Below are 11,262 nucleotides of genomic sequence, written 5' to 3' on the forward strand. Positions count from 1 at the left end.
TCATATTTTTGCTAGATCTATTATTCGAGTAAATAATTTCTTTAATTAATTTTGAAGCAAGTTTATCAATATTTAATAAATGGATTATATTTTAACTTGATATTTGATTCAGGATTTCTACCATTACGACAACGTGTAAGCGAAACAGAACCAATTTTGGGCGATGTGGGGGTGCTAATCCTTCCCCACGTGTAACCGATTCTCGAACCCGTTTTAATCGAATCTTTGGTAAACGCATACCAACTTTTGTCTTAAAAAATGATTTTTCTTAAAATTGTTTTTAAAAGACGTTTTTAGGTATTCGACCTACCTAACCCAAAGGTTGATGGTGACTATCCAATTTTATCCAACTTAATTCAAAATTACCCATTTTCCAAAATTAAAAAGTCGTAGTTGTTTTTAAAATAATATTTAATTGTTCCGCCTAAAAAATGGTTATGACGGCTTGGCGACTCTGCTGGGGATTATTTTTAGAGAGTCGGGCTGAAAGTTGCTTACACATTGTCGTTTGGTGGAAATTATGAGTTCTAGTCTTTAGTTAACCTATGATTCATTTATTGGAGTTTGTAATTGCTTCATTTTTTTGTTATACTAACATTTTGATTTTTGCTTTCAAATATGTCCAAGTTTTTATCGAGTGGTTTCGTTTTCCTTTTGAGTCAAAGGGTTAAATGTTCCTCCTTACACATATCACAGGCATTTGCATAACATAAGCTCTATACCTGAGGTTCGAACCCTTTCTAAGTGGGGGTGAAAGCGACGCCTTTGTGAGAATTTATTCTCCGTGCTGGCCTATCAAGTAACCTTCGGGAGTCATATACCTTATGTCTTTGTGTGAATTTATTCACCGTGCGAGCATAAGAGAATGTATCACCTCGAATTGAACTCGATCCGTTTAAGCATATAATGGGTGAGGATCGAGGGTTTGACAGCCCAATGGGGCACCGACATCAAGGACAATTCGAGTACCTTTTCCTCATAGAGTTGAAACCATGCATATAGTGAACCGTAGAACGGTCACTATATGTATAGTCATACCGAACCTCTATCCGTCAGTAGGTAGCCAAATTAAGTGTACATAAAGGAGGATCATTTCTGAACCTTTTCTTTTGCTTTAAATTTTATTGAATGACAGCATGCGAACTAGATACCATGCGGTTAGGATTAATTTCTTGTAAATACATCTTTGTGGGTAGAAAACATGTTTGGGTAGGATTACTATCTAATAAAAGTATGCTCGGGTAGATATCATGACTGGTAGGTGTTATATTCATCTTTGAATGACATTTTTATCTGTACCAATTATCTTACATGTATTAACTAATTTCACTTTTTTTGTTTGAGTACACTAACTTATCTCCCTTCTTTGGTTTGTGTCATTTTTTTCATTATTCTCTGCATTGCATTTGCATTATCATAATATAATGCAAGAGGTGTTGATCCACAAAAACGTGTTTGTTAAACATGAATAGTTTGCATTAATAGACAAAGGGGTTGTAATACAAGAGGTGAAAAAGCATATAGGTCCAGTTAGGGTCAGGAAGACAATCTGCAAGACCATTCAACCAAGAAGACATGGTACCCACAATTGAAGAGTATACCACTCTGTTGCATTATAAAGGACTCAAAATAAACCGAGTTTACACCGAGCACATCAAAAGTCAACCTTTTGAAATGGCAAAATTTGCAGGGGCAAGACGAGAAGAAGGCTACTAACCTGGAGAGTCCCTTCAAAGACAACAGTGGCAAAACAATAGCTGAAATTGGAGGCCATTGTTGACGAATTCAAGAAGTAAGCAAGTAAGGTTCAGATACTTCTTTCGATGGAGGGCTCCAATGATGTATTCGTTGGGAACAAGTTTAACAAAAGATGAATGCCAGAGATGTAGTCATTCAAGACTTCCTGGAATAAGTGCAAAAAGCAGCTCAACACTTGCACAGTTTAACCAGAGAAGCTGGAGCGGTTCGACAGTGTATTCAACTGGCGACAGACAAAGGCAGAGGACTAGTTAACCTGTTAGAAGCCTTTCGGAGGCTAGAGGATTTATTCAGAATATACCTTTGATATTTTTGTCTCTTAAAAGATAAAACACTTTTGTCCCCAATAAGGATTATTTATAATAACATACATGTTTTCGGATCAATGCCTCGAACATTTCATGCATTTTTGCATTTTGCACCTACATTTTATTTTTATGCATTTTCATAAACATGAAATTTCTTCATGGAGGATTCGATGAAGTGGTCCTAATCACGTGACAGCACATGGAATCAAGATTTGAACAATTAAAGAAAAAAACTGAAATTAGTACAGTGGAAGTTTGTTCAACAGGTTGTAGGATTGAATCTTCTAGGATGATCTAAGAGAATAGTTCTCATTCCCTACGGTTTATGATGTTGAAGCTGTGTGCAGTTACCACATAGGAAGCTCCATATATTCCTCTGAGAACTGTAAGGCACTAAAGCGCAAGATCCAAAACCTGATTGATTCAGGTGCATGGACAATCAAAGAAGAGGGCATTGCATCTACCATTTGCACTGAAAGCATTGTTTTGTTTGAACGCGTTTTTGATCTTTCATGTTTGCTTAATCTTTAAAACGACTGAATTTATGCTACCTTCTTAGGTGGAATAATTGAACGAGTTTTAATCTTTAGTTCTTCGAATATTAAATAAATTAAATATTCTTTTAATTCTTCAAGAATTATAGATTTTTTACATATGGGAAGATCAGACCTTTCTTATCTTGTCAAAAAAATTCATCGATTTTTTTTACCCAGAATAATTCATGGAGATACAAAGTCATACCGATACCTTTGAGTTAATAAAGTCACACCTTCGTCTTTTTAGACGCAAAACTGACATCTTTATACCAATAAAACCTAAGGCATTGAGTTGTTCACTTGAGCATGAACCTTCCTACCATAAGACACAACATGGGGCATCTGTCATCAACTTCCTGAAGATGAACCTAAACAATTGAGATATGTTGGAAGAAAGAAGCAAAAAAGAGAATTACTTCGAAATAATTCTATCATGCATTAATTACATTATTTTCATGTGAATAAAACTTAATCCTGAAAATCTATCCCCCTGGGGATACCTCTTCTGTGAAGACTTTTGTGTATGAGATGATGAACGGCTTTGTTTCATTTATCCATTTATATATATATATATATATATATCCTTTGTTGTCCCATTTTGAGCTTATAATATTTTTCTTATGATTCAACCCTAACCAAGGACATCAATCCAGAGGAGATATCAAAAGGTGAATCAAGTGCCAAGTGTGAAAATCCAATTAAAACAAAGAGAAAAAAGGAAAGAAGAAAAAGAAACAAAAAACAATGGAAAAGAAGGAAAAGAAAAAGGGACGAGAATCGACTCAAATGATACATCGAGCATCAAACTATGAGATTGATCAAGCACAGTTATTCCAGGATCACTTCACTCGAAGATCATAGAGCATTAAGAGAGAGACACATACGAGTAGATTCAAACTGAGCAAGACAGGATTGAAGGCATCAGAATGAATTGATCCTTGGTTCAATACCCTGAAACACTTGTTTGGGCCTATTTATCCTTTTCTTTCATAACCATGAATCATGGCCTACATTACATGCCTTAAAAAGTCCCTTCTAATCATACATGGATTTCTAAACAGAATAGACTATCTTCATATTTCATCCTGCCCATCAGGATTAATTTTTATTTACAAAAAGTTTTCTAAAATCTTTAATGCATGATAGAGAAAAATAACAAATGGGGGTTCAAGACTTAAATTCTAAATGACATTTTAAAACCAAAAGAGGATTCGAGTTGAAAACCTGAAAAGGCGGCTCGAATATAAAAATGGTGCAGCTGAGGCGATTGCACAAATTCTTTGATAAGGCATTGCACAATCCGAGTGTGACCATGGGAGTTGGGAGCCGGAGAACACTTCCAGTGGAGAAGCATACAAGCTACCCCATCAAATCAGTAAACATCAAAGAAATAAGAAGGCCAAACCATTGACCAAACACAATAACCTGAGACTTTTTTATCCTTTCCTTACTTAACCATTTCCCAAAGATAGCTTTGATATTGACACTAGTCAAATAGCTATAATTTATTTAAGAATTAACAGTGTAATTAATTATTTGATGTCCAATGAACTCTAGTTTTATGATTCGTCTCAATTATGAAACCGAGAGAGGGGCAATATTTTCAAAACTTTTTTATCAAACATTTTTCAAAACTCTTATAATTGATATTTTCAGATCTCGAAAATAAAAGAAAAACACTTTTCAAACAAGGCAATCTCTCTAAAGGGCATCATCGAAATCGGTCATATCCTGGGAATTCAATATCCTGGTACGAATTATTAGATCTTCTGAAGGTATTTCCTCCATATGCAAGAACAAGCAGACAAAGCACAAGACTCCGCCTAGGAGATAAAACAAGAGTTAATTCGTATTGCATGCATCTTAGACATACTTAAAAGCATCACATTCATCATTTTTTGCACACATAATTTTCTGCAGCTTTTAGAGCCAATTTAAACTTCACAGCGAATGATATTGGACTCAACAAACAACTTTCCAGCTTTCAGAGCCAATTTCAACTTTACAACGAAGGATATTGGACTCAACAAATAACTTTCCAGTTTCATTAAGAGTCAATTTCAACTTTACAGCGAAGGATATTGGACTCGAAACGACACCATTTACTCGAGATTGGATTTCAACTTCACAACGAAGGATATCCAACTCAAAAACAATAAATTGGATTTCACCTTCACGATGAATGATATCCAATTCGAGGCTCGACTTTATAACGAATGAACCATCCTCGATTTCAACTTCACGACGAAGGATATCGTGTCCACCATAAAGAACGATCAGACTATCGATCGCCACTGAGATTGTTTCTCTCGAAACAAAGTGTCGTCTCGCTAGAGATTGCTTTTCTTGAAAAATAAAATTTTGACTCGCTTGAGACAATCTCATTTAATACAGAGGATTTATCTCACTTGAGATTGTTTCCCTTGAAACAAATTTTGTCTCCCTTAAGACATTTTCTCTTGAAACATAAACTTTGAAAAATGTTTCCCTTAAAATGAATTTTGTCTCTCTTGAGATAGTTTCCCTTGGAACGAATTTCGTCTCTCTTGAGTTAGTTTCCCTTGCAACAAATTTTATCTCCCTTGAGACAGTTTCTCTTGAAACATAAACTTTGAAAACATTTCCCTTGAAACACAAAATCTTTGAATCAGTTCCCCTTGAAACAAGTTTTGTCTCTCTTGAGACAGTTTCCCTTGAAACACCCACATTTGAGATTGTTTCCCTTGAAACATGTTTTGTCTCTCTTGAGACAGTTTCTCTTGAAACACCAATCTTTGAGATTGTTTCCCTTGAAAAAAGTTTTAGTTTCCCTTGAGATCGTTTCTCATGAAACAACAACCAAACTTTGAGATGTTTCTCTTAAAACAAATCCTATTTTCTTTGAGATTGTTTCTCATGAAACAACAAATATCTTTGAGATTGTTCCCCTTGCAACAGATTTTGTCTCTTTTGAGATAGTTTCTCTTGAAGCATCATCTATAAGTCGGCTTCTCTTGAAATCGTGTTGCCATCCCTAATGATGGTCTGCCATCCTCATCACATAGGAAGCATGTCATCACCCGACCTGATCTCTTCATCAAGTAGGAGCCATGTCAACCTTAGATAACCAACCGTCCTCATCACGTAGGAACCGTGTTATCACCCTTAGATGACCTACCGTCCTCATCACCTAACAACCGTGTCATCACCCGACCTGACCTCCTCATCACGTAGGAGCCGTGTCAACCCTTAAAAGATCCAAACTCTTTAAGTCTCCAAAACAGATAAGAGAACTGGACAAAAACTGGTTGTCTTTTTCGCCTTTACCCTATTCTTATTAACACAAGAATGTGCAAAGAGGGGCAGCTATAGACACCCGTTTTTCTCCGGGTTGAAAAAATATCATTAAATATTATTATTATTACTATTATTATTATTATTATTATTTAAAACCACTACCACCCTCACCCACTTCCAATTAAACAAATCCTCCACTAACTCCACCCATACCACTATCCACCAAATCATCTACTAAATATTAAAACAATACTCCACTAAAACCCACTAAACATTAAATAAAGCCCCCACTTATTCCACTATACCCACCATATCTCATAACCCATAAAACCACATGCAATTGAGGAAGAAAGAGGAAGCCATACGTGGAGGGGAGGTCATACGTGGAGGAGAAAGAAAATTAAAGGAAACGAAAAAAAAAACTTATGTGATTCTGTCGGATTTTTCACCGGCGATCGGGATCTCCGATCAACATTCCGAATGGTGAAAATTTGCGCAAGGCCAACACCAAAAACATACTGAAAAATCAGGACGATCGGACGGTGGACGACGGTGGATCAGAGAAAAGAAATCCGAACGGTTTTTAGCCTTTTTACGATGATTGGGAGCTCCGATCAATGTTCTGAACGATGAAAAAACGCACAAAGCCAACAAGAACAACATACTGAAAAATAAAGACGATCAGACGGTGGATGGAGGCGGATTGGAGAAACTTAAACTGAACAGTTTTTGGCCTTTTTACGACGAACGGCTCCGAACGGTTTTTGGCCTTTTTACGACAAACGGAGATGATTCACGCAAAACCGACTCTAGATCCAAGATGAAGAGGCCAAGTCGGACTTCCCGGTGAAATTTGGTAACCATCAGCCACCGATGAAGGTGGTGGCACAGCGGCACGACGACGGTCGGCGATGGTGGAGCGATGATGCGACGGCGGTGGTCGGCGAGTCATTTATGATACATGTTATGTATTTTTGGTATAATTTATGTTTAGTCCTTGAACTTTTATGCATATTTTTCATTCCAGCACATGAATCTTTGTGTTTTTCTGATTTTAACACTTTAGTTTTGTTATTTTATTTTAGTCACTTAAGTTTCTGCTTTTGTTATTTATGTCCTTTAAATTTCTATTTTAGCCTTGTAAGTTTTTGTTTTTACCATTTTAACCCTTTAAGTTCATATTTTTGCTAGATCTATTATTCGAGTAAAATAATTTCTTTAATTAATTAATTTGAAGGAAGTTTATCAATATTTAATAAATGGATCATATTTTAACTTGATATTTGATTCAAGATTTCCACCATTACGACAACGTATAATCGAAACAATACCAATTTTGGGCGATGTGGGGGTGCTAATCCTTCCCCATGTGTAACCGATTCCCGAACCCGTTTTAATCGAATCTTTAGTAAATGCAGACCAACTTTTGTCTTAAAAAACAATTTTTCTTAAAAAAATTTTAAAAGACGTTTTTAGGTATTCGACCTACCTAACCCAAATGTTGATGGCGACTCTATCCAATTTAATTCAAAATTACATATTTTCCAAAATTAAAAGTCGTAATTATTTTTAAAATAATATTTAATTGTTTCGCCTAAAAACGGTTACGACACCAAGCATATGATGGTAGGGTTAATGATCTTAATTGGTTAGCATTTTTATGTTTTTCACTTTTATTATTTAACGTACTTGTTCTTTAAACAGGAAAATGGAACTTCCATAATGTATTTGGTTTTATCCCAAAAAGAAGGAACCGTTCAGGCAAAACGCTATACGTACCTGAAAGAGAAGAGGTTAGATTACGAGTTTTCATTTTAATGGTTCATGCACCACCATGTGCATGTGTAATACTTTTGCTTTAATATTCACCATTCTAATTCCTGCTAATTTTACAGGTTTCTATTCGTTTTTTCCAACCTACAGTTCCTAGGCACCAGGATTGCTCGCTGCTACCATTCGTAAGCAGAGAAGAAAAGCAGCTAGAAAAGGTAGCTTCTATTACTCTGATGTATTCGCCTGTTAAAAGAAAATTCATGTCGATATCGACATGTAATGGATGAAAATGTTGAGTTGTGTGCTTTGTTTTAATCAAATCTTCTAACTCCCTTGCAGAAAAAGACCATGTCTCCCAATCCCGCTTGAGCAAAGCAAGGACACAATTACTGAGAAAGCAGCGGCAGTTATTGTCGAAGGTAACCTCGTTTTGCTTAACGGCCACTTGATAAAAGTCGGTCACTATGAAATAGAACTTGATTACGAGAAAAGGAAAATCTTACAATGTCAAGAAAATCTATGATCATCAGCTCCAAAGTCAATAATTAGATTTGTTTATTGATGAAACCTTAATCACGCTGTTTTTCATTAAACAAATCATCTGTCTTTTTAACTGCGTTTGAGTATGGTCTTATTTTACATGCAGGAGAGAGATGGATTGCTTTGATTCTGCCTGATGAATTCAGGTAGTGCTGATGTAGTTCATATATTGCAACCTGTTTCAAATGATATTCTTGACTCTGACAGTTATTTTCTCCTTTTTTTTCAATTTATATAGAAAGTAATATCTAATAAATTCTCATCCCAAGTATAAATAATCGCAAGCAATGCCTTCTGTTTTTACTTTTTACCAAAAGAAAAATGAATTGTCCTATTTATTGTGGCTCCATTTCCATAACCGTCTCACTTGTACTGTCTGGGCTAGATTTATTAATAGACGGTCCATATTGCTCCACTTGTATGGACATGTCCTAAAATAATAATCACAATATTTCCACGTGCCTATATAAAAAATCATCAAGATTTTATTTTAATAAATTAAGGTGTAACATTCAACTCATACTGTCAAATTCAATCAATTATTAGTATGGAAATTTTAATACATATAAATTTTGTGGTTGTTTGTTGTTAGCAGTGTAACCATTTCCCCAGACAATTAAGTGAAGCTACCAGTCAACTTGATTTTATTTGAAATTTTAGTTTAACTAACTCATACTAGAATTCAATTTGATTTGACATCAAAATTCAACAACCAAAATATTGAAAATTCTATTACATGTACTATATCGTAACAAACCATTAAAATAACGAATCAAAATATACCACTAATTGAATTGTCCTTATTAAACGCCACTAGTTGAATTGTCCTTATTAAACGTACCACTAGTTGAATTGTCCTTATTAAATAAATATTGAAAAGCACAAATTATAGTTTTATACCTAAATTATCATTTTTTATTTAATTTTAGTATTTAGACTTCAATTTTTTTTTAAATCATTCACAGTAATGCTTATGTAGCACGGAATATCAATTTTTTTATTTTATTATTATTACATCACTTTTTTTATTTGTCATATTTTTTAATTAATTTTATTCAACCAATTAGGTGGTATCATATGTCACCACCTATAGGTTAAAAAGTTATAAATCAATGTTACTCCTAGTATGAATTGATCTTGAGTATCTTACATGAGAAACAATTACTCAACCATTGAGCTAAACTAGTAATTTGATTATATTTCAGTACATTTTAAATTTAACTTATATAACAATATCAGCAAAAAAATCAATATTTTTCGATGATTAAAAGATTCAAATTTGAGACATTTTAAATTAATCACTAAAAGCTTAGTCACTCAACTATAGTGTGATTTTTTATTATACTGAATTTTATACTTAATTATATCATTATTAAATTAAAAGTTAATTTTCACTTTATTTAGAAATAAAAATTAATTAAATAATTCATATATTTTTATAAAAAATATATGAAATAATTATAAAAAATGTATATTTATAATATTATAAAAATATTTATTTATTTTTTAAAATTCATTTATTTATTTGAAAATTTTTATTTTTAAATTGCCTATTTAATTTTAAATTTAAGGTAAATTATAGTTTACTCTCCAACTATAACTTTAGTTCTGTGCAATATTATTAAAATTAAATAGATAATTTAAAAATAATAATATTTTAAATAAATAATATAATATAATTTTCAAAAATAAATAAATATTTTCATAATATTATAAATAAATATTTTAGAATAATTTAATATAAATTTTATAAATAAATAAAAGTAATTATTTATTTTCAAATAAAGTGAAAAAGTACTCTTTAACTTAAGAATGATATATGCAAGTATTAAGTTTTATATAATAAAAATAGATTCGCGTTATACTTGAATGACTAAAGTTTCGATTATTAATTTAAAGTGCCGCATATTTAAATTTTATAATCATGGAAAAATATTGATTTTGTAGTGATATTATTAAATAAGTTAAATACATAATATGATAAAATTATTATAAATTACTAGCTTAATTCAATGGTTGAGTGTCTTACATTTCATTTAAGTTGCCTAGGTTTAATTCATGCTAAGAGCAATAATAGTTTCTTTTATTTTATTCTCATAATTAGTGACACATGTTATTATTTAATTGGTTGAATAAAATTAATTAAAAATATTGAAGTATAAATAAAAAAATGATGTGAAAATTAAATAAATTAAATAAATTAACATGTCATGTCACATCATATTATCATTAATGTTTTTTTAAAAAAGCTTAAAATTTAAGTACTAAAACAAAATAAAAATGATAATGTAAGTATTAAACATGTAATTTATCATTTTGATATTTATTTAATAAAGATAATTTAACTAGTTGTATATTTTGATACATCATTCTAGTAGTTCGTAAAATATAAGAAATATTCATTATTCCTTTAAAATGGATATTTAACTGCATTTTTTCTTCTCTCGTCTACTTTAATTTGAAACATCTTTAAAATAAATCATGTTTAAATCACATACTTTATCCATAGTCAAAACTGACACAAGCATTTGTTGATAAAAATGGAATCTGAAGGCAAAATGAATTAAACATTATTGGCGTGTTTTTTTTTAAAAAAAAAGCATGACCCATATATATATACATGGGATAGAATTTATTGATAGAGTATAAATTTTCTAAATTTAAATTTTTTTAATATAAAAGGGGACTAGGAGGAAGACTATAAATCTGACATCCGAGCGGGATGGATCGTAGGATGAGTAGAGCAGTATTTTCCATAAAATTTTAAAATTATTATATATTTTAAATTTTTTGTATATTTTTTTATTAAAAATATATTTTAAATTGTTGTGTTGTAAAAAAATAGTCACCATTCTGTTCTCCCGGGTGATTGTAAATTGGCATATAAGACATGAAAATTGTCATCTCTAGAAAATTCATGTTGTCACCAATATTCTGGTCTCCTGTAGGATTGTAAAATTCGGATTTATATGCTTCAAGCTCATTATCAACCAATTCATTGTGTGTTGAGCTGTCACCCATTACTGGCTCCTTTTCCCATGTGGCCATAGGTATTGCTGGAATATCTCCCT

General features: G+C 32.3%; 1 long non-coding RNA gene across 1 annotated transcript; it reads left to right on the forward strand.

The window, feature by feature from the left end:
* The first annotated feature begins 7,610 nt into the window (after positions 1-7,610).
* On the forward strand, positions 7,611-8,375 carry LOC120144650. Its single transcript, XR_005518054.1, has 4 exons — positions 7,611-7,671; positions 7,774-7,866; positions 7,991-8,070; positions 8,298-8,375. It is a non-coding gene; the product is annotated as an uncharacterized LOC120144650 (long non-coding RNA).
* The last annotated feature ends 2,887 nt before the right edge of the window (positions 8,376-11,262 follow it).

This window comes from Hibiscus syriacus, unplaced genomic scaffold, assembly GCF_006381635.1.
Source record: "Hibiscus syriacus cultivar Baekdansim isolate YM2019G1 unplaced genomic scaffold, ASM638163v2 tig00110890_pilon, whole genome shotgun sequence".
Taxonomy (NCBI): domain Eukaryota; kingdom Viridiplantae; phylum Streptophyta; class Magnoliopsida; order Malvales; family Malvaceae; genus Hibiscus; species Hibiscus syriacus.